At 44.9% G+C, this 7440-nt stretch overlaps 2 long non-coding RNA genes across 18 annotated transcripts in view; one reads left to right on the top strand and one right to left on the bottom strand.

Annotated features, from left to right (window-relative positions):
• Positions 1 to 3047: 3047 nt before the first annotated feature.
• On the bottom strand, positions 3048 to 5235 carry LOC107136736. The gene is made up of 2 exons (XR_007350804.1): positions 4818 to 5235; positions 3048 to 4322 (listed from the first exon to the last, which is right to left on the bottom strand). It is a non-coding gene; the product is annotated as an uncharacterized LOC107136736 (long non-coding RNA).
• Positions 4678 to 7440, top strand: part of LOC107136734 — a 24007-nt gene continuing 21244 nt past the window's right edge. For all 17 annotated transcript variants that reach the window (XR_007350798.1, XR_007350795.1, XR_007350790.1 and 14 more), the window contains exons 1-2: positions 4678 to 4690; positions 4943 to 4944. This is a non-coding gene — a long non-coding RNA (uncharacterized LOC107136734). The remainder of the gene's footprint in view (positions 4691 to 4942; positions 4945 to 7440) is intronic.

The following is a 7440-nucleotide window of genomic DNA, read 5'->3' as shown; positions in this document are numbered from 1 at the left end:
TGTGTGTGTGTATCACATTTTCTTTATCCATTCATGTATTGAAGCACACATAGGTCAGATCCATAGCTTGGTACTGTGAATTGATTGGATACAAACTTTGATGTAGTTGGGTCATTATACTATGCTGATTTTAGGGAGTGGGATAACTGGGTCAAATGGAGGTTCTATTCTAAGTTTTCTGAGGAATATCCTTACTGCTTTCCACAGTGGTTGAACTAATTTGCAGTCCCACCAGCAATGTATGAGAGTACCTTTCTCCCCACATCCTTGCCAACAGTTATTGCTACTTGTGTTCTTGATGGTGGCCATTCTGAATGGAATGAGAAGTGATCTCATTGTAGTTCTAACTTGCATTTCTGTGATGGCTAGAGATGTTGAAGGTTTTTTCATATATTCTTGACCCTTCATATTTCCTTACCAGTGAAGGGCCGGTTCAGTTCCTGTGCCAATTTAGTGATTGGGTCATTTGTGGGTTCTATTTTGTTGTTGGTAAAAGTTTCTTAACTTCTTTGGACAACCTGGAGATTGATGCTCTATCTGAGGAGCAGGTGGTAAAGATCTCTCCCATTTTGTAGGCTTTCTCTTCAGGTTCTTGTTTCCTTTGCAATGAAGAAGCCTTTTAGTTTGAGACCATTCCGTTGATTGATTCTTGATTTTACTTCTTGAGCTTTTTGAGTCTTATTGAGGAACTCAGTTCCTAAGCTGAGGTGATGGAGAGGTGGACCTACTTTGTCTTCTAGTAAGCGCAGGGTCTCTGGTCTAATGCCTAGATCCTTGATGCACTTTGACCTGAGTCTTCTGCAGGGTGACAGACAGGGTTCAGTTTTGTTCTACTACATATGGATTTCCACTTTTCCCTGGGCCATTTGTTGAAGAGACTATCTTTTCCCCAATATATGTTGATGGCACCTTTGTCTTGTATGAGGTAATTGTATATTTGTGGGTTTCTCTTTGGGTCTTCTGTTCCATTGGTGGTCTTGTCTGTTTTGGTGCCAATAACGTGCCACTTTGGTTTCTGCAGATCTGTGATATAATTTAAGGTCTGATATTGTGAGGCCTTCTGCATTTTTCTTGAAAATGAATTGCTTTGTCTATTCTGGATGTCTCATTTGTCCAAACAAATTTCATGATTACCTTTCATATTCCTATAGAAAACATCATTAGAATCCTGTAGGAATGGCATGAAATCTATATAGAACTGTGGGTAATATGGCCACATGGTCAATATTAATTCTGCCTATTCAAAAACATGGGAGATGTTTCCATTTTCTATGATCTCCTGCAATAACTCTCTTTTGTGTTCTTTAGTTTTCATTATACAGATCAATTGACACTTTGGTTAAGATTGATTCCCAGGTATTTTATTTTATATTAATTTTGATGGCTATTGTGAAAAGCTTAGATTTCAGGAAATCCCATAGAGCTAATGTAAAGGTCGGGCGAGCGTCGGAGGAAGAGACCACCAAGACACTGTCTAATGCAACAGCAAAGGGTTTATTGGGGGTCCAGCATGCTGGGGCTCAGAGCTCACTTGAATAGAGCAAAGAGCCCTGAGAACAGCTTAAGCAGAGCTTATATACTTTCCTTGGAGAGGGCAGGGAGGGAAGTTCATTGACAGGTCAGGGCGAGTGGGTGGTTTGCCTGCAACCGAATAAGGGGGTAAGGGAGTACATTCTGCAGTTTGGCAGTTGGGGACAGCACATTCTGGGAACAAGATTAGCAAACAGTTCTCAAGATTATTAACCTTTCATTCCCCACTTCTTCTTCTGGTTACTTTTAATCATAAAAGTGATCATTGGGGGGTGTCACATTTTATGTCTGTTAGTGGGGTATATTGTTGTCTGATTACCATAAGTTTAACTTGTCTAATTTGAGCTTGGAGAAAAGAAATTACACGGTTGAGCAAACAGGGTCTTACAGTTAGCAATAATATGAGGATTATTAATGGATCGGCCAGGGCTGATAAAAGCATAGTTAACCAGGGGGACTGTGTGAACCAAGACTCAAACCATTCTTTTTGGGTCTCTCTCTCTCGTTGACGCTCTTCAAGGCGTCTTTTTAATTTACTCATAGATTTTTTACAACTCCAGTATGGTCGGCATAAAAACAACATTTTTCCTCAATGCAGCACAAAGGCCCTCTTCTCTCATGAAGAGGAGGTCCAACCTTTGCCTGTTCTGTAAAACAACTTCAGAGGGAGAGGTTAAAGATTCCTGCAAAGCTGTGATGGAGGTTTCTAATATCTTTAAGTTTTGGTCTATTGCTGTTTTTTAATTGGGTCATTTGTTGTGTCCCATGGACTAGGGCAGTGGTTCCTGTGCCTACCCCTGCAGCAATTCCTATTCCTAATAGGATGGCTAAAGTGAGGGATACAGGTTCCTGGTGGAACCGGGTTGTATGCCCCCCTATTTGATCTTCAAATGAACTTGCATCATGATAGAGCACTCTGGGAAACATCTGCACCATTACATAATTAATTACATCTGTTGACCATTTTATGAAAACATAAATAATGTTTAAGTATATAGAATTATACTGTTGTAGGGACGGACAAGGCAAGGTACCTAAGATAGCACTGAAGACAGGGAAGCAGTCCTATTTGGTTGCAATTGGATTCAGAGGGCATTGCTTCTGTTGTAATCAATTAATCCCCTGATCCCCAAGTTTAGGTAGTTTCAGAATTTTGTACCCAACATGTAAGGGAAGGGGCTCAGAAGTTCACACTCTGCAGAAGTTTATAAAAAGCAGTTTTTGTTTCTGTTGTTTCCTCTGTTCTGGGCAAGTTAACTTTTTAAGGACATCTGGGAGGGGGAGAGGTTTTTTTTTCCTTTCTATTCTCCCCCTGCCAGCTGTTACCATGGAGCCCAGTTGGTAACTTCTTTATCTTAGAAATGTAGCCATCTCTGTGAAGCCCCAGCTCAAGGCCAGAGGCCTTGTTCACCTATTTTGTGAAAAACTTGTAAGGGGGTGTCTAGCTTAGGAGTGCTGATTTTTCCAGCCAGTGGCCAAGTAGAACAGGGCAACATGAAAAGAGGAAGTTTATCTACACTGAACTCTTTTATAGGGACTCTTTTGCTGAAAGTCCTAAAGTCAGCCATGGTGAAGACTTCTGGAGAAGGTCAGTTAAGACTTTTCTGTGGGCCTGGTACAGAGGGGGAAGACGGGAAGGCGAGGCTGAGAGCAGCTCCGTGGATCTGAGAATGAGGAAGGAGAGATGTAAAAGAATAATGGGAAAGGGGTTTGGGATTTTCCTAGCAACAAAAATTTGAGTAGCAGAACAGGTAGAGCAGAGGGGAAGACGGGAGTGAGTATCCCAAAAAGCCTGTGAGGGACTTTAAATTCTTAGTAACCTGTTTTCAGTGATGACAAAGCAACTTTAAAGGCCATTTTCATTACATCTTGGATAGGGGTCTGAGGGCTCTCCTCAGCTGGTTTGAGCTTTGGGTTAGCTGGTAAGAGGACCTGGTGGGACTCGGTGTGGGCACTGACAGGAGAAGAGAGGAGTGAGTGGGTGGAGGGGTACCTCAGTACTTGCTACCTCAGCAAGGGGGCAATGGTCTGAGAACCGGCGGAGGTTTGGGTTCCATTAGGCAGCCCCTGTATGCGCACATCCCCATGACATACAGAAGAAGTTGGCTTTTCCCCCATACAGCTGTGACTGTTTGTGGCTTTGATAGTCCGCCGGGCAAACATAGTAATCTAGGTTAGCCAACCTGCATCTGGCTCGCGTGTCCCTACATCCACAATGTTTGTTTCCATTATCTATGGTATGGAAGGGATTTAATGGAATTTTAGTGGGATCCTCTTCATCAGGGATATCCCAATAGGAAAGACCTATAGCCAGCTGACAAATGTCTGGGTGGAGAGATTGCCACCAGGTCCCTAAGGGGACTGTATGTGAGATAGACCATACTTCCTGTCCAGCAGGATTTGTGATTAGCCATCGCTGCTGAACGGGCTGATGAGGGTTAGGACTACTGGTGGTCAAGGGGAGAGTCTATAGCCCTATCCACATGGTGAATACGCAATTTGAAAGGGTTACCAGTTTTTTTAGTTTCCAGCCAGAGTCTGGACAGGGTGCAGGCTTGAGATGAGAGGCATGGATCCAGGAAGTGGTTCCGTCTACTTTTACCGCTGTAGGTGTTATAAGTAGCAACTGGTATGGTCCTTTCCAGCGGGGTTCCAGGGATGACACCTGATGTCGTCTTATGTAGATGAAGTCTCCCACTTGATATCGGTGTGGAGTCCTTCCGTCCCCAGGTTGGTAGGCAGTGGCCAGCTGTTTTTACAGGTATCGCTGAGTTCTTTCAAGAGCTTTAAGTCTGTCAAGCAAGGGGGTGTGGAAGGGATCGTTAGATTTTAGAGTTGGGGTTAGGTCCCTTACTGGAGGAGGGGCACCATAGAGAATTTCACAGGGGGTGAGGTTACACAAAGAAACAGAGGGAGTATTTTTTTTTGCATGAAACAATGCATAAGGCAGGAGCATAGTCCAATCTTTTATGCCGGTCTCTAGGCTTAATTTCGTTAAGGTCTCTTTAATGGTTCTATTCATTCTTTCTATCTGTCCTGAGCTCTGGGGTCTATAAGCACAATGTAACTTCCAATTAATCCCCAGGGTCCTGGTTAACCCCTGACTTACCTGGGCCACGAACGCCGGTCCATTATCAGACCCTAGTAGCTTAGGAAGGCCGTATCTTGGAAAAATATCTTCCAGGATCTTTTTGACCACCATTTACGTCGTTTCTTTTTTTGTGGGGAAGGCTTTAATCCATCCTGAAAATGTATCTACAAAGACTAGGAGATATTTAAGTCCATACCTTGCTGGCTTAATTTCAGTAAAGTCCATTTCCTAGAATTGTCCTGGTCTGGTTCCTCGTAGGTGCTTTCTGAAATTGCAGGCTGGGCTCAGTGAAGTCGAGGAATTCAGTGTCAGTATCCTTAGATGTTAAGTTGTCGGGGTGCTCCAACGTAGTTAAATCTCCTAACTTATGTTCCCCTGGTGTGGAAAGTGTTAACATGGTTACTCCGTTTAGGGCTGCCAATTTAGCCTCTTCATCTGCCCTCCTGTTAGATGGGGGTGATATCTGCACAACGGTTTGTTTTCTGGGCTCAGTGAGCCATCGTTTACCGCCCCTAAGGGAATAGCCCAGGAAGATTACTTCTTGCCGGCAAATTTGGGCCTTTTTGGCAGAAGCTTTATATCTGAGTTGAGCAAGCTCGGATAATAGTGCTTGGGTCCCAGACTCACAGTTTTCCTTGGTGTCTGCTGCCAGTAGCAGGTCATCCACAAATTGAAGCAGGGTGACTTCGGGGTGCGTAGTTCTGAAGTTGTTGAGATCTCTGTGGAGGTCTTCATCAAAGAGAGTGGGGGAGTTTTTGAACCTCTGTGGGAGTCTTGTCCAAGTTAGTTGATCAGACGTTCTGGTTTCTGGGTTTACCCACTCGAAAGCAAACAGCAACTGACTATCTTTATGCAGAGGCAAGCAAAAGAAAGCATCTTTTAAGTCCAGAACAGTATACCATTTTCGCTCAGGGTTTAGAGTGTTAAGCAGATTGTACGGATTAGGTACTGTGGGGTGAATGTCCTGCACTCTGTTGTTGATCTCTTTTAGGTCTTGAATGGGGCGATAGTCCCCGGTTCCTGGCTTTTTTTACTGGTAGCAGGGGAGTGTTCCAGGCCGATTGACAGGGCCTTAGGACCCCTAAGGCCAGATATTTCTGAATATGGGGCCTTATCCCATCTTTAGTTTTTTTTTTGTTGTTGTTGTTGTTCAGAGGATATTGTTTAATATTAATTGGGGAGGCTGAGGTTTTTAACTCCACTGTTATTGGAGGTTGTTTCACGGCTAGGCCTAACCCAGCAGTTTCTGCCCAGGCATCTGGGTAATCTGTTATCCATTTCTGGGGTAGCTTGCCTGTTTGATCAGTCTTGGGGGGTGTGAAGAGTTGAGGTTCATCTTCTACTGACATAGTTAAAGCCATGACTATAGGAGTTTTTACTGAAGGATTTAGAAATTCCATTTGGGGGCCTTCAGGGTTAAAAGTTATTCTGGCCCAGAGTTTGGTGAGCAGATCTCTGCCCATGAATGGGGCTGGGCATTCTGGGATCACTAGGAAGGAGTGATGGACTTTTCCTTTTCCCAGGTCCATGGTCTTCTTAGTTGTCCAAGCCCGATATTTACTGCCGTTAGCCCCTTGAATTAGAGACCTTTTATTTGATAGAGGGCCCAATGGGGCCTTAAGGGCTGAGTATACTGCCCCTGTATCCACTTCAAAGTTTACTGGGGTCCCCTCCACTTCAAAAGTTACCCTGAGCTCGGGGAGGGGATCTGAGCCCCGACTTTTTTAGTCATCCTCCAGAGTCAGAATGGCTGGCTGGTGTGGCTGTCTGTTTTTAGGGCACTCTTTGGCCCAGTGTCCTTTTACTTTACAGTAGGCACATTGATCTGAGGCCAGGGGTGGCCTCTGGCGTGGGCCTAGGTATCCCTTTCTGTCTCCCTGTCTCTTAACTTCTGGCCTATTTTTTGTTGTGACCAGGACCTTAGTCAATGCCTTAGTCTGTCTTTTGCTTCTTTCATCCTCCCTTTGCTCCCTTTCTTTCTCCCTCCTTTGTTCCTTCTCTTCCTCAGTTTCTCTCTTATAGTATACCTTCTCGGCTTCTCTGACTAAATCTCTCAGAGTCATATCTTGTAATCCATCTAAGCGTTGTAACTTTCTTTTAATATCCAGGGCAGCTTGCCCAATAAAGGCCATCGTGACAGATGCCTTTTGATCCTCTGCCTGAGGATCGAAAGGAGTATATCTCCTATATGCCTCCATAATTCTCTCCAGAAACATAGAGGGAGATTCATCAGGCCCTTGAATAATCTCTCTTACCTTGGCCAAATTAGTTGGTCGCCTAGCGGCCGCTTGGATATCCATTATCAGAGCCCAGCGATAAGTGGACAGATGCTCCCTACCGTCAAAGGTGTTGGGGTCCCAATTGGGTCGGTTCAAGGGAAAGCTGGCTTTAATTATGTTGGGAAGTTGTGTCGGTTGCCCATCTGGTCCGAGGATATTTTTTTTTCCTAGCTTCCAGGAGGATTCTCTTTTGTTCCTCTGTCATGAAGAGAGTCCCTAGGAGTTGTTGGCAGTCATCCCAAGTAGGCTGGTGTGAAAACGCCAGCGAGTTCTTTGAGTTCCTTTAGCCAGGCCAGCTTTCTCCAGGGGAGGAAGGGCTGTGTGTGCCGTGGGGGAGTCATCTGGAGAGCGCTGGGCCGGTTTAGTTTCCTCCAATGGCGGAGAGGCTGAGTCAGCAGCAGGGGAATCACTTAGAGGGTGTTGGGGGTTGGGGGACGAGGGCAGGGGATAAGGAGGGGGAGGAGAGTCCAGTAGAGTCAAATCTTGAGACTCAGGGAGAACAGAGGGTGGAGGAGGAGGAGGAGCAGAGGGTTTGAGAGA

Source organism: Marmota marmota, unplaced genomic scaffold (assembly GCF_001458135.2).
Source record: "Marmota marmota marmota unplaced genomic scaffold, marMar, whole genome shotgun sequence".
NCBI classification, from domain to species: Eukaryota; Metazoa; Chordata; class Mammalia; order Rodentia; family Sciuridae; genus Marmota; species Marmota marmota.
The sequence above is the reverse complement of the archived record's forward strand: the minus strand, read 5'-3'. Positions and strand labels throughout refer to the sequence as shown.